Source organism: Salminus brasiliensis, chromosome 8, assembly GCF_030463535.1.
Source record: "Salminus brasiliensis chromosome 8, fSalBra1.hap2, whole genome shotgun sequence".
In the NCBI taxonomy this organism is placed as follows: Eukaryota; Metazoa; Chordata; class Actinopteri; order Characiformes; family Bryconidae; genus Salminus; species Salminus brasiliensis.
Window position 1 is genome coordinate 5439122 of NC_132885.1, and position 14843 is coordinate 5453964.

General features: G+C 44.5%; 1 protein-coding gene across 11 annotated transcripts in view; it reads left to right on the forward strand.

The window, feature by feature from the left end:
* Positions 1 to 14843, forward strand: part of map2 (microtubule-associated protein 2) — a 182557-nt gene that overhangs the window by 70016 nt on the left and 97698 nt on the right. The gene's annotated exons all lie outside the window — the stretch shown is intronic.

A 14843-nucleotide genomic window follows, 5' to 3' on the forward strand; every position in this document is an offset into this window, starting at 1 on the left:
CTGCAAAATTGGTCTATACTATAGGCCTCTTAGTAGGATAAGCTCTGTTATTAAAACCATTGATTTCAGAAGAAACAATGAACAAGCAGGTGTCCCAATACTTTTGCCCATATAGTGTATGTAGAAAAATACTGCACTATACTGTACAGGGGGTCTTTAGAGATGCAACCAGGGTGAATGCATACAACAACGAAATCAACTGGATCATAATTATTATTAAAATTATTAATTATTATTAATTATCAGTAATAATCCAGTCTCTCTCTCTCCTTATGTGCATTTCAGCTTAATTGCATCGTTGTATTTAGGGACGCAACGATCCAATACTAGGATCGGATATCGGTCCCAATACTGACAAGGTTAGCTGAATAGGAACACCATTGCAAATACCTGGGGGACCATAGCAACCACCTAGCAACACTATAGCATCCATCTAGCAACCACTTAGGAACAGCATAGCAGCCATCTAGCCCTATAGGGTGCAATACCATAGCACCTATCTAGCTTATGACTTAGCAACACCATAGCACCCATCTTGCTAGGACTTAGCAACCATAGAAGCCACCTGAAATACCATGCAAGCCTCCCAGCAATTATTTAGCAAGGCCATAGCAACAACCAAGGAGCACTATAGCAACCATCTAGCAACATACAGAAAGAGAAGTTTCTGAGAGTCTGCAGCCGATTGTGATGTAGTGTGATCGAAGGCTCACATGGCGGCTCCTTGTGGCTCAGCAGCTTAACACAGGACCAGGTCTCAGTTGCAGCTGTGAAGGGAAGTCCTGGAGCCGCTGGTTGGACTGCAGGTGACGTCGCAGTGAAAAAAGACATTGTTGACAAGACAAATGAGGGGTGTTCTAAAACATTTGACCGGTAGCGCACACCATAGGGGGAGCAGGGAGAGCTAAACCTCAGCAGATTGAGCTAATCGACTGAGTGAGTGCAGCTTAGAGTAAGAGGATGTTTACACCTCCTGCAAGGGTTTACAGGGCGAGGATCTGCAGTCTGAGTGCGGAGCTGATCTGTGAGTTGTGGCTGAGGGGTCTTTTATCCAAGTTGAGAACGACAGACACTTGAAGGTTGAGAGCTAGTGTTAGTGCCACAGTTGTAGACCCCCTCCCCACCCAACCTCCATCACCCTAGAGAGAGAAAGAGAGAGAGAGAGAGCTTTAGAGGACAAGGTCACAGTTGAATATCTGATCAAGGTTAAGGGAGCTGTTTATGGAATGATGAAGTGCAGGATGAAGACATCACGCACAGCTTCCTTCGCTCTGATTACAGATTTACTTCGGCAGAACGTGTCTTCCTTCATCTTCATCTTCATCTTTATCTTCATCATCTTCTTCTTCTTCATCTTCTAGCTTCCAATGTTTGCTAACCAACTCGTTCCACAGTTTTTAGGATATCATCGTCATCAAAGTCGGATTTTAAGACTCAGGCTTGCATACAGCCTTTCCAATACATGGGTTGTGCAAATGTCACATAGTCACATGTCACATGACCACATTGGCCACCACAGCAACCACTGCAAATCACCCTAACAACCACCTAAGGAACTCCACAGCAGCCACCTAGCAAGGGATACCACTGCAAATGCCTAGCAACACCAAAGCAACACTCTTGCAATCACCCAGGCAGCTCCACAGCAACCACCTTACAACTCTATAGGAACCACCTGGGATCCCATAGCCTCTCCATCTCAACCCCCTAGCAGTGACATAGTAATCACCCAGCAACCACACGAGATACTATAATAACTCCACCTGTGATACCACCTGAAAACCACCTGTGATACCATGGCAACCGTCTAACAACATCATAGAAATTACCTAGCAACACCATAGCAGCCACCTAGCCACTGATCATCATCAGTATTCTCCCATAGGAATGAACATGGTGCACCAATGCTTCAAACGTCCCAATGCTACAAATACTCCGTAATATCCGATCAACCACATGGGGCACCACAGAAATCATTGGGGAACGCCTGAGCAACCACCTTGCAACCGGCCTAGCAACACCATGTTAGCCACCCAGCAACTGCTTAGCAACACTTGAAGTAACCACCCAGCAACCATGTACTATACCACAGGAACCATCTAGCATAAACAGGTTCACCTTAGTAGCAGAAAGTCATCAGTCTGGTGCAGTCATGTCTAGGGCTGCAACTAATGATTATTTTAATAATCGATTAATCGGACGATTATTTTTCAGATTAATCGATGAATCAGTAAAAAAAAAAAACATTTCCATGTCTTTATTCAAAAATAGAACATTGAATAACAGAGAAAATAAGTGCTTACAATGATTCAATAATAATAAATTACATTAAATACATCTCTGATTTAGACGATGCTTTAGGCGCCACTTTTGTCTCGAAACTGAGAAAAAGGTCGTAGACGTCCAGTAAGAAGAGAAGAAGGCCATGGGATTCAGCAGCTCTGGTGTGTGTCCAGTGTTTGACGCTGAATGCGGGTGTGTTTTCATTGCGTCTTGATAAATGAATTACGAGCGCTGGCGATCTGATCTTTGCTTTCAAAGCCTGCAGAAGAATCGATGCACCTTCTTCCTTGCGCTCTCCTAATCCGCAGCGCTGCCGTTGCCGCTGTTGTAAATTCATGAGCGGCTCTGATCCTCCCGAATAACCCACAGAAGCTTCTTAGTTTAGAAGTGTCGGGTATATCAAGCATGGGTGCACAGGTGGCTTCTGGGAACTGCGTCCCTCGAGCAACATGAAGGGATTAATTATGAATGATGGAAAAGGCAGCTCCGGTCCAGGATTCTGGATTCTGGACGTGTCCCCCTCTCCAGACCCTCGTTAATGATTTATTGCCTTGCCTTCTGATGTCACTCAGTGGGGGGGTTTCCAGGCATCAGGGCATGCATGAGAACCCGAACGGACGTGGATGCTGTGATGTCTCAGCTAATCCTGACAGCTGAAGGTGCTTTCTAATGAAGAGCCAGCTGCTGAGTGCGAGGAAGTTCCTCAAAACTTTAACCATTAAACTTCTTTTCATGGTCCACTGTAGGCAGATGATGTAGCACCTAGCAACACTATAGCATCCATCTAGCAACCACTTAGGAACACCATAGCATCCATCTAGCTCTATAGGGTGCAGCGCTATAGTCCACAGCAACCACCTAGCAACACTGAATCATCCATCTAGCAGCCACTTAGGAACACCATTGCATCCATTTAGCCCTATAGGGTGCAGCACTATAGCACCTATCTAGCTTATGACTTAGCAACACCATAGCAACCATCTGGAATACTGTGGTAACCATCTAGCAATTATTTAGCAAGTCCATAGCAACCACTTAGCAACACTATATCATCCATCTAGCAACCACTTAGGAACACCATTGCAATCACCTGGGGGGCTATAGCAACCACCTAGCAACAATATAGCATCCATCTAGCAACCACTTAGGAACACCATAGCATCCATCTAGCCCTATAGGGTGCAGCACTATAGCACCTATCTAGCGTATGACTTAGCAACACCATAGCAGCCACCTGGAATACCAAGGCAACCATCCAGCAATTATTTAGCAAGTCCATAGCAACAACCTAGCAACACTATATCATCCATCCAGCAACCACTTAGGAACACCATTGCAATCACCTGGGGGGCTATAGCAACCACCTAGCAACAATATAGCATCCATCTAGCAACCACTTAGGAACACCATAGCATCCATCTAGCCCTATAGGGTGCAGCACTATAGCACCTATCTAGCGTATGACTTAGCAACACCATAGCAGCCACCTGGAATACCAAGGCAACCATCCAGCAATTATTTAGCAAGTCCATAGCAACCACTTAGCAACACTATATCATCCATCTAGCAACCACTTAGGAACACCATTGCAATCACCTGGGGGGCTATAGCAACCACCTAGCAACAATATAGCATCCATCTAGCAACCACTTAGGAACACCATAGCATCCATCTAGCCCTATAGGGTGCAGCACTATAGCACCTATCTAGCGTATGACTTAGCAACACCATAGCAGCCACTTGGAATACCAAGGCAACCATCCAGCAATTATTTAGCAAGTCCATAGCAACCACCTAGCAACACTATATCATCCATCTAGCAACCACTTAGCAACTTTGCAATAACCTGGGGGACCATAGCAACCACCATAGCACCTCCATCATTCCAGAGAACACAGTTCTTCCACTGCTCCACAGCTCAATGCTGGGGGGCTTCATACCCCTCTAGCCCACGCCTGGCATTAGGCAGCATGGAGCCAATAGGTTCATGATGTTTATCTGCTGCAGACGGTCCTATTCTATTGGCAGTACTTCTCTAAAGGGACTAGACAAGCTGTGTATGTGTGTGTGTGTTTGTTTGTGTGTGCATTAGCACGTCTATGTCAGCAACGGATGCAACTTGAAATAGCTGAATGCAATCATTAGAAGGGGTGTCCATAAGTATTTGGACAATTCACAACTGCCAGATTCAGATTTTGTCCTGTGTGTGTGTGTGTGTGTGTGAGAGAGAGAGAGAGAGAGAGAGAGAGAGAGAGAGAGCGCAAGAGCGAGAGCAATGCAGATACTGCACATACGGTGAGTTTGGGAGTAGTGTGGCTGTAGTGAGCTGCAGTTCAGCAGAAGCATACTTAGCACCATCTGCTAGCCTTCCGCCTCAAACAGGCAAATCTGCCGGGATGAAACATTAGGACAGTAATCCGTCCTCGCTCTCTCAGTCAGCTTTCACACCCCACTAAACCACATCTGTAAGAACCCCAGCGTCTTTAGGAGTCCGGCAGCTAAGATAGTTACATTTTTCAACACTGGTCCCTCCCCCTGTGTGTGTGTGTGTGTGTATGTGTGTGTGTGTGTGTATGTGTGTGAGCGAGCCTAACGCCTCAGGAGGGAGGTAGGGAGCCACTGGAGCTAATTTAGATGCAGTGTGCCTCCCAAATCACATAATAACATCCTGAAAAGACAGATGAGACCACACCAGAGGAGCCTGGCCTTAGCTGATCTCTTCCAGGCCAGCTTACAGTATGTACCTACTCTATATGTCCAAATGTTTGTGGACACTCCTTCGGAAAAAATAATAGGACTCTCTGGCACATCAACATACATGAACCTAATGCCAGGCGTGGGCTAGAAGGGTATAATGCCCCCCCCCCCCCAGCAGCATTGAGCTGTGTTCTTTGGATTGATGGATAGTGGTGCTTTTAGGATAAGTTGGGGATAATGAGGTGGGGTGGTGATCAATCGTCCAGCACCCTAGTGCGACATACTAGCAAAGTCTACTAGAAAGCCTTCTTCCCTGGACAGCAGAGACAGTTACCCTTGATGCCCTTGATTTGAGAAGAACCAATGAACGTGCAGATGTCCCAATACTTTTGTCCACGTAGTGTATCTATGCATGTCTATTTCAATCATCTGTTAGCTTTTCAGTGTAGGTGTGTAATGTAAGTGTGAGTGCATTCTGCTTCAGTGGCTGCCCCAGCGGAGTGTGCAGTGTGTGTGTGAGCCGAGAGGGAAGCAGGTTTCATATGTGTGTTGTTTGTGTTTTGAGAGTGAAGCGGCTGTTTGCGGAGGGTGAGTCACGGTGGAGAACTCCCAGTTTGTCTGAAGGCGCTTGTTTTGAGCGGAGAGAAAAACGCTGTGTTTTCCACTTCAGATCCCCCGAGGCACGGCTAAAACAGCTCACGGCTCAGAGAGAGAGCGCGAGAGAGATATGGTCATTTGACTTCTCATGGCTTACTGAGTCTAGTGAGGGTATGTGTGGAGACGAGGTTGAGGTTAAGGCCTTTGAGAGTGTGTGCACTTGTAAGTGTACCATGTTCGTCTCTGTAAGTGTCTTTTTTGTGTATGTCTCCGGGGCAAACAATTAGGACGCCCTTAAAAACCTGTGTAACTGTATAAAACTGAAGGCTATAGCAAGTCTGCTTCATCCCAGCAGTCACAGAACGCTGGAGTAAAGTGGAAGACTTCTGCTTCTGCTACACTTTTCACATTTGTCCTCCTATTAAAGCAGCATTATGCAGCATTTTTACCTTAAAGCAGCAGCTTCAGACTCATGGACTGTAACAGGGGGGGAGAACAGCTTCTCCATCATTCCCACTCCAGGCTGGAACGCTGCTGCTGCTGCTACTGCACTATCGAGCGTTGGTGGTGGAGCTACAGGAGGAGAACCTCTCTCCAGAACTGCTGTGTAACACTGCTTAACCCATAGAGTCATATTAGTGTAAAATCCTGTAGTATTACTCTACCGCCTCTACAGCCCACATGCTGCTCTACCTTCAGATCAAGCTTCTGGAGCTCTCAGCATGTCCAGAAAGGCATGTGTACAATGTGTTTTTTCAAGGGGAGCTTAAAATGTGAGTTATACGTTACACTTCCCAACAGTAGGGGAAGCCCAGGACCACACACACACAAAAAAAATCTCATATAGTGCTGCTTTAAATAAATAAATAAATAAATAAATAATAAATTTGCCCCAAAACTGAGACAAGACCAAGTCAAAATATCTTAAAGACTGAATGGGTTTAAGAGCTGACAACTACTACAGCTATTAAAATAATTAGCTTTGGTGAACATTCTCTTAAGTTATTAATATACATATTTTCCAAAAACATTAAATAACAGGGGGACAAACATATAGAATAAACATAAACAAAAATAAATAAATCAAAACATCAGCACTAAAATAACTTCAATAATAATAAAATTAGATGAATAATACAAAAACAGACAGTAGGTATTTTTCTAGTTTGCAGGCTTAGCCAAAACAGAAGTCTTTATATATATATATATATATATATATATAATAGTAAAAAAATATATATATATATATATATATAATAGTAAAAATATATATGTATAATATATAAATGTATAAAACTCGCTAATTTCATTCAGGATTTGTGTAAGCAATTTCAGTGTTGGAGGTTTTGGTAGATTCCAGTTGAGCAGGAGGCACTTATATATGGATATATTTCAGTATATATATATGATTATATACTGGAATCTACCAAAACCTCCAACACTGAAATTGCTTACACAAATCCTGAATGAAATTAGCGGCTTTTATACATTTATATATTATACATTTATATTTTTACTATTATATATATATATATATGATACATTACACATTTATATATATATATAGAATATATCTGTGCTCCTGACAGACATTGGGTCTATTGTCCTGACCAGATCAGTCCAGAATAAGCACAGTAGAGGTTCAAGGTCTCTAAGATTGTCCATAACCTTGAGAGTCAGACCCCTGTGCACAGAGAAGATGAGTTAGGGTACATCCTGCTCAAGCGGGCCGGTGTAAGATACATCTGTTCGACGTCCATGTCGTTCCACTGAAGTCCATCTCTTTGCTCCACATTTGTGGCTCTAGATCGTCTAATTTTATAAGATGATGCCTCATAACATCTCTTAAATTGAGGCCCTGTATACCGGATTTCAGCATTACCTGTCTGTGGTGATCAGGGCCCTAAACTGGCTCAGTTCACAAGCGTGCCGCTGTGAATAGATAAATTGCGCCAGGCTTTATAGCTCACATATTTCATGCTTCCCGTCTTACAGGGGTGTCTGTATGAGCGCCACTGGAGGAAAGTGCAGCCTGGAGAGTGGCAGCGTGATTTGTAGGTTATAACTCCAGGGGTCAGATCCACTGTGAGCTCCGTTTGTCTTCGGCTGAATTCCCTGTTCAACTTCGGCTGCTTTCAGAGTCGAGCTGCAGCCGCCTATAATCATTACATCCGGATCGCAGGGCTGGCCCTCGCAATACTGATGCTGAAGAAGGAGATATGCAAATGAGTCCTGAACTGACTGATTGCAACAGTTGTTTGTTGTCTGATCAGTCGTTTTGCAAAGCTACACTACATGGACAGAAGTATTGGGACACCTGCTCATTCATTGCTTCTTCTGAACTCAAGGGTATAAAAAAGAGCTTATTCTGCTTTTGTTGGAGTAACAGTCTCTACTGTCCAGGGAGGAAGGCAGTGCTTTCTTTTTTACTAGATTTTGGAGGAGCATTGCTGTGAGAGTTTGATTGCATCAAGCGACAAGAGCGTTAGTGAGATCAGGATGTTGGATGATCACCAACCTATCATCCCCAACTCTAAAATCCATCATTCCAGAGAACACAGGTCTTCCACTGCTCCACAGCTCAATGTTGGGGGGGCTTAATACCCCTCTAGCCCACGCCTGGCTTCCTGTATATCTGCAATGCTATTGGCAGGGATTCTCTACAGGGACTAGACAGGCTATGGTTGCAGTGGGTGCAACTTAAAGTAGCTGAATGCATTCATTAGAAGGGTTGTCCACAAATATTTGGACATCTGATGAAGCCATGCTAGCAACATGTTGCCACACAGCATCATTGCAAAGATCTTCTATAACCCAAACTGTGGTTATACATGATACGTATTAGCAGGCTGGCGTCCTCACAGTGTACTGTGGTAAATAAATGATGAGCCTCTGAAAGAGTCTTTTTAGCATAAACCTAAAGTGCTCTCCTCGCATCCCTATTTCTAATTTTCTCTCTCTCTGCAACACAAACACACACACACACATATACATACACACAGCTTTACTTACTCACCACCAGGCTCTCAAAGGCCTGAGGCGCTGCTTACTCATGCAGGTTTGGCTGAGAGCGGAGCTGTGATCATCAGCACGGTAATGTGCATGATGAAGACACTTTACAGCAGCAGGTTGGTTGAGTGCTGCTCACCCGTACTCAGCACACATGACAAGCGTAGCGGAGATGCTGTCATGTTCTAATAAATGAAGATCTTCAGTCAGATTGCTTCAGCAGCATGTCTCCCACACAGTTCATGACCAGCATATCAAGCATGTGAACGCTCTTCATGGAACTCCCAAAGCTCATGAAACCTTACAGGGGTCAACCCTGTGGGGGTCTTCATTCCTTCCCTACATGCATGAACCTCTGCAGTCCTGCTGCCTCCTGAGGAACCGCCAGTTTCTCTGCGCTTTACAGAGTCATCTGAGTTTACTTCTAACCTTCAGACCATGGGAGTGGCTGTGACCTGAAGGGTAGGGCAACAGCCTTGCAACCGGAAGGTCAGTGGTTTAAATCCCTGGGCTAATAGGACATGACTGAAGTGTCCTTAAGCAAGCCACCTAACCCCAAACTGCTCCCTAGGCACCACAGCTAGGGCTGCCAACTGCTTTGGGCATGTGTGGTCACTGTGCGTTAGCTCACTCACATTTAGCGACCAAGTTAGCATCTTTTTTGCAGTTGTCTGTTCCACTGTGTATTAAAAAAGGGCAGCAGTTTCATGAAGGATGCCTCTAGCAAACCATTTTCTCTAATTTAAGTCAAGTCAAGTCACAAGTCTTGTTTTGTCATTCCATCTCCAGGACTTGGGTGTGATTTGACAATTTGACAAGGGGCAGCGGTTAGAGCTCCAGGCTATTTATGACAGGGTTGTGGGTTCGATTCCCGGGTTTGGCAAGCTGCCACTGTTGGGCCCTTGAACAAGGCCCTTCACCCTCTCTCTCTGCTCCCCAGGTGCTGAAGTTGGCTGCCCACCGCTCTGGGGGTGTATGTGTGCTCACTGCCCCTAGTTCACTAGTGTGTGTGGGTGTGTGTGGGTGTGTGTGTTCACTACCACAGATGGGTAAAATACAGATACACTGTGTATCTATGTTTAAGAGAATATGCCTGTATTAATACAAATATAAAAAATACTTTTGATCATAGGGGAGTTTTTAAATAATTTCACATAAAATATTTTAAGAATACAAACTGTGTTTTTAATAATAGACTAATGAATTAAATAACTGTCTATAAAAAGTTGTTATTTTATTATTGTTTTGGTATTGTTTTGGTATTGTTTTATATTAAATTATTAATCATGGTCTACAAACTCACTTAAAAGCTGGCAAAAATAAAGAACTTGGCCCAAAAAGGTTCAAAATCAAGGTACCACTTCTCCTCCTAATGAATGACCCCTTTTGTGATTCTCCATTTTGGGGCATTTTCTCGATTTTGACATATCTTCTTAAATTCGCCTTGAAAAAATCTTGAAAGACTTCTAGAAGCAATATTTGCCTGGAAGTGAAGCGATTTTTGTTCACTAGCTGTGAAACCCACTGACGGTCCCTGTCCATCAGTGTCCATCGTCCACAATTCTGAGGAGAATTTCCTGTAGACTGGGATTTCTGCCACTGCTGGTAGACCTGTATGACCGTAAGCTTCCATACACCTGCAGATTCAGCTACTTCCTTCACACTATGGCCTTTGACCAGGCCCAAATGCAATACCTCCTTTTGACCGGTCATTAACATCTATTTTGTGACCCATTTTCCACACATCCAACCAGACGTTCGCTGCACTGTACCACCCTTCACACACTCTGCAGGTATTTATAGCCCAATCATCCATGTGCCGTGTCATCTGCAGGAGCCTGAAGTTAAAAGACTAAAGAGTTGAACCTGGCTGTAAACCAAGGCTAGAGGAAAGACAAAAAGGCATGATGGTAGACCAGACCATAGCGAGGTTTGCAAGAGTTGAGAGTCAGAAGGTCAGGAGCTGCTGAAGGCACTAAGATGATGATGATGCCAGGAAAGTATGGTTCAGTGGTGATCGACGGGTCTAGTGTAGTGACAGCAAACAGGTCAGCTGTGACTGACAGGATCAAAGGCCATGGAGCAGATGGGGACAGGAGCCACAGAGTTCACAGAAGCTCGTAGGAACAAAGACTGGCACTCAGTTCAAACTTTAACCAGATGTGAGGAGGAGAGAAAAGGATGCAAAAGCTAGAGCCAGTGCTAAATTCCCTGCCACAGTGCTTCCCAACCCTGATCTCTAGCTCCCAGTTCTTGTCTTAGACTCTTCGGCTCACAACAATAGGTTTTACGGGGCTACATAGAGCCTATTTAAGTTATATGGAGAACCATCTACGAATGGTTCTCTTGGTTGTCCTTGAGCCATATTCCACATGCATGTGGCGGTGAGGAGAGAGAGGAGGGTAGCCATGTGCTTGCCCCCTTAGCAGCCTGCACACCGCCCTAATGCCGTACACCTGGGGCTGATCAGGAAAGTGAGCCCCAGGAGGCACATAAAGGGCTCAGTTGGCCCACACAGGGACTGACTGAGAGGTGTGCACTAGGGTTAAGAGCCTTAACAAGATGGACTCATAGCACTGCTCAGTACTGCCCTATAGAGCCCCAATGGGTTTGCTTGAGTACTTTTGGGACTTCTAGAAGCAATTTTTGCCTGGAAGTGAAGCGATTTTTGTTCACTAGCTGTGAAACCCACTAACGGTCCCTGTCCATCAGTGTCCATCGCCCACAATTCTGAGGAGAATTTCCTGTACACTGGGATTTCTGCCACTGCTGGTATACCTGTATGACCGTAAGCTTCCATACTCCTGTAGATTCAGCTACTTCCTTTACTCTATGGCCTTTGGCCACACCCAAATGCAATCCCTCCTTTTGACCGGTCATTAACATCTACTTTGGGACCCATTTTCCACACATCCAACCAGACGTGTCTATGTGTTGAGTCGAGGGCTAGGTCACCATGGCCATGCTCCTTTCCCTGACAGACACTCCACAGTTCTATATAGAACCAGTGCCTTTACCAAACAACCACTGACCCATGGTTAATGTATGAGGACTGGAAGCTTCAGAAGCAGCATAGGGTCTGAATGTGGGGAAAGATCAGAGGTATGGAGTGAGGGTAGTTTGGACACCTAGCTTTTCAACAGGGCATTAATCAATGGCATTAATGTGGAGTTTGTCTACACTAGAAATTAGAACATTGCTGTGAGGATTTGATTACATTCAGCCATGGGAGCTTCAGTAAGGTCTGGTACGTATGCTGGATGGTTAGTTCTGCCACTCCAACTCATCCCAGAGGTGGAGCTCCATCGTTCCAGCTCACTGCTGAGGTCTTTACACCTCTGTAACTGATGCTTGGGGTTAGACATGGTTCCAATAGTTTCATGTCTATCTGCTCCAGAGAGTCCTATTCAACTGGCAGTATTTTTCTACAGGGACTAGACAAGCTGTCCATGTGCCTTTGCACATCTGTGTCAGCAGTGCATGCATTCATTCATGCATTCATTAGAAGGGGTGTCCACAAATATTTGGACGTATAGTATATTTTCTTCTCACTTAATTGAACCTAATAGAATAATTGCACAGGATCGCTGTCCGCTGTGAGAGGTGACTCAAAGGTTCGTTTATGGTGGAGCTGACAGAGTTACAGTCCAATCAGGGATGATGTGTCAGATGTGTCACTTCCTCGACACTAAAGCGATCATTCTTAGTTGCCTTGCTGGATGACTCATTTCTTATACAGCTCAGAAATAAATGACGTGACCACTTAATTTTTTCTCCTAAATTTGCATCTCTACGTGAACGGCAGGCGTTTTATTCCAGGCATTTCATCAAACAGAGCTGAGTTTGCAGAATGTGATTGGCATAAAGTCCCAACAGCAATGTGAAAGACTAGTGGAGAGCCGGCCAGGACATGAGAGCTGCGATTGGCCGTCGAGGTTATTTCACCAAAGTGATTCTGAATGCTCTCAAAGTTCTGATATTAGTACTGTGTTTTTAAAATCTGAATAATAATTTATATGCATTATAATTATTATAATAATTTCTTTGCATTATTTGAGCAGTTGTCATTTCTGCAAATAAATAAATGCTCTAAATAGCAAATATTTTTATTTGGAATTTAGGGGAAATGTCGTCCATGGTTTATGAAATACAACGCTAATGTGAATTTCCCTAAACACACTGTCTATAAATAGTAAAACCAGAGAAATGAATAACTTAGGGTGGTCTCTTAGTTTTTTCCGGAGCTGTATTATGCTCCTTCTGTGATGTGATGAACATTGGTATTCCCCTCATGCTCATGCCCATGCTCATGTCCTGTGTTTTCCGCTGGGGAAACTTCTTGTTGGCTTATTAAGGAGCAGAAAGAGCTTCTTTCACTTCCAGTTTGCAGTCTTAATGAAAACACTGATCATCCTCAGCTTGCCTGAATACAGTCAGCTAACCTGTGTAAAGCACAGAGCACTGGGGACCGCTGTAGGGAAGTTAGGGCATTATTGCTTTGTGTAGTCGTGCTGGTTTGTGTTCAGTGGCAGTAATGAGTGATCATTTCCCATGGGTTCAAACCTAAATGGTACTTTTTTGCTTTGCCTGAAAAGCCGATCCTCTTAATAGAGAGAGAATCTGTCTGAGAGACTGCATTTTTCCTTATGAGTCCTTAAAATAAAGGTGCTGCTAACAGTTCTGTGAGCAATGCCATAGAAAACTGCTTTAGGCTCATTTCTAGTGGAAACAGAGTTATGACCATCCACCTAACAGTGAGAACTACCACCCCCAGCAAGACGTGGCATGGCGTGGACTGTATTAAGTGGCAGAAGGTGTTTATTCATTATAGAGGTTAGCTGCTCCACAGTGGCACATTGGTTGCTTTGTAGCACTCGCCAGAGTCGCCGTTCCCATCTGGCATCAATGGTCCATGGGACACCACGGATATAGGCCACTTCGAGCTCCTACAAACCTGTGTCTGAGGGGCATTTTCTTAATTTTGACATATCTTCTTAAATTCGCCTTGAAAGACTATACGCATATGCATATAAGATAATACCTACACAGACTTCTAGAAGCAATATTTGCCTGGAAGTGAAGCGATTTTTGTTCACTAGCTGTGAAACCCACTAACGGTCCCTGTCCATCAGTGTCCATCGCCCACAATTCTGAGGAGAATTTCCTGTAGACTGGGTTTTCTGCCACTGCTGGTAGACCTGTATGACCATAAGCTTCCATACACCTGCAGATTTAGCTACCTCCTTCACACTATGGCCTTTGGCCATGCACAAATGCAATACCTCCTTTTGACCGGTCATTAACATTTACTTTGTGACCCATTTTCCACACATCCAACCAGACGTGTCTGTGTTGAGTCGAGAGCTAGGTCACCATGGCCATGCTCCTTTCCCTGACAGACACTCCACAGCCGTCGGGAGGTCCTCCTTTGCTATGGCGGCTCTAGAACATCCAAAATGCTACCACACTTCACCCACTGTCACGGTCATATCAGAATATCATGACCACCCCTGGTTTGGAATGAACTCAGCCCGGGACCTCACAGATGCCACGTGGTCGACAGGGTTTGCTGCAGGTGTAAATAAGCGAGCACTCCAGTCAGTTGTAGTAGAGTGCAGACTGATTGTCATGAACAAAGGACCTAGATCCAAAAGTGCATGAGAATAGGGTACCAGGCGAAGGAAGAGTGGTAGCATCCTGAAAAACGCCACCTCCGTGGGATGTTCTAGAGCCGGGGTAGTGAAGGTGTACAGAGAATGGACTTACAGCATATCCCTATATTGACCACCTTCTGTCATCTAATACAGGCTAGTGTCATCCGAGCCAAGGGTGGTTATTACCACTGGTAGGTAGGTGCTCATAATATTCTGATATAAACTCAATATTTAAATCCATATTAGTGTAGAATTCAGCACTGTGCAAAAGTTTGGGCACCCCAAGAGTTTTGAGCTCTCAGATCAGTTTCTACCAAGGTCTCAGGCCGTAATTAGCTGGTTAGGGATGCGGCTTGTTCACGGTCATCAATAGGAAAGTGATGCAAATTTCAAGGCTTTAAAAACACTCAGCAGCCATGAGCTCCTCTGAGCTGCTCTGGAAGCTGGAGAAGATTGTAAGAAGTTTTTTAGGTAACCGCTCCTTCAGTTCGTCAGGTAATTAAGAAATGGCAGGACAACAGGAACAATGGAGGTCAAGCTGAGGTCTGGAACTCCAAGAAAATTTAGAACAAGGCTGCTGGCACAGCAAATGTAAAGCCCTGT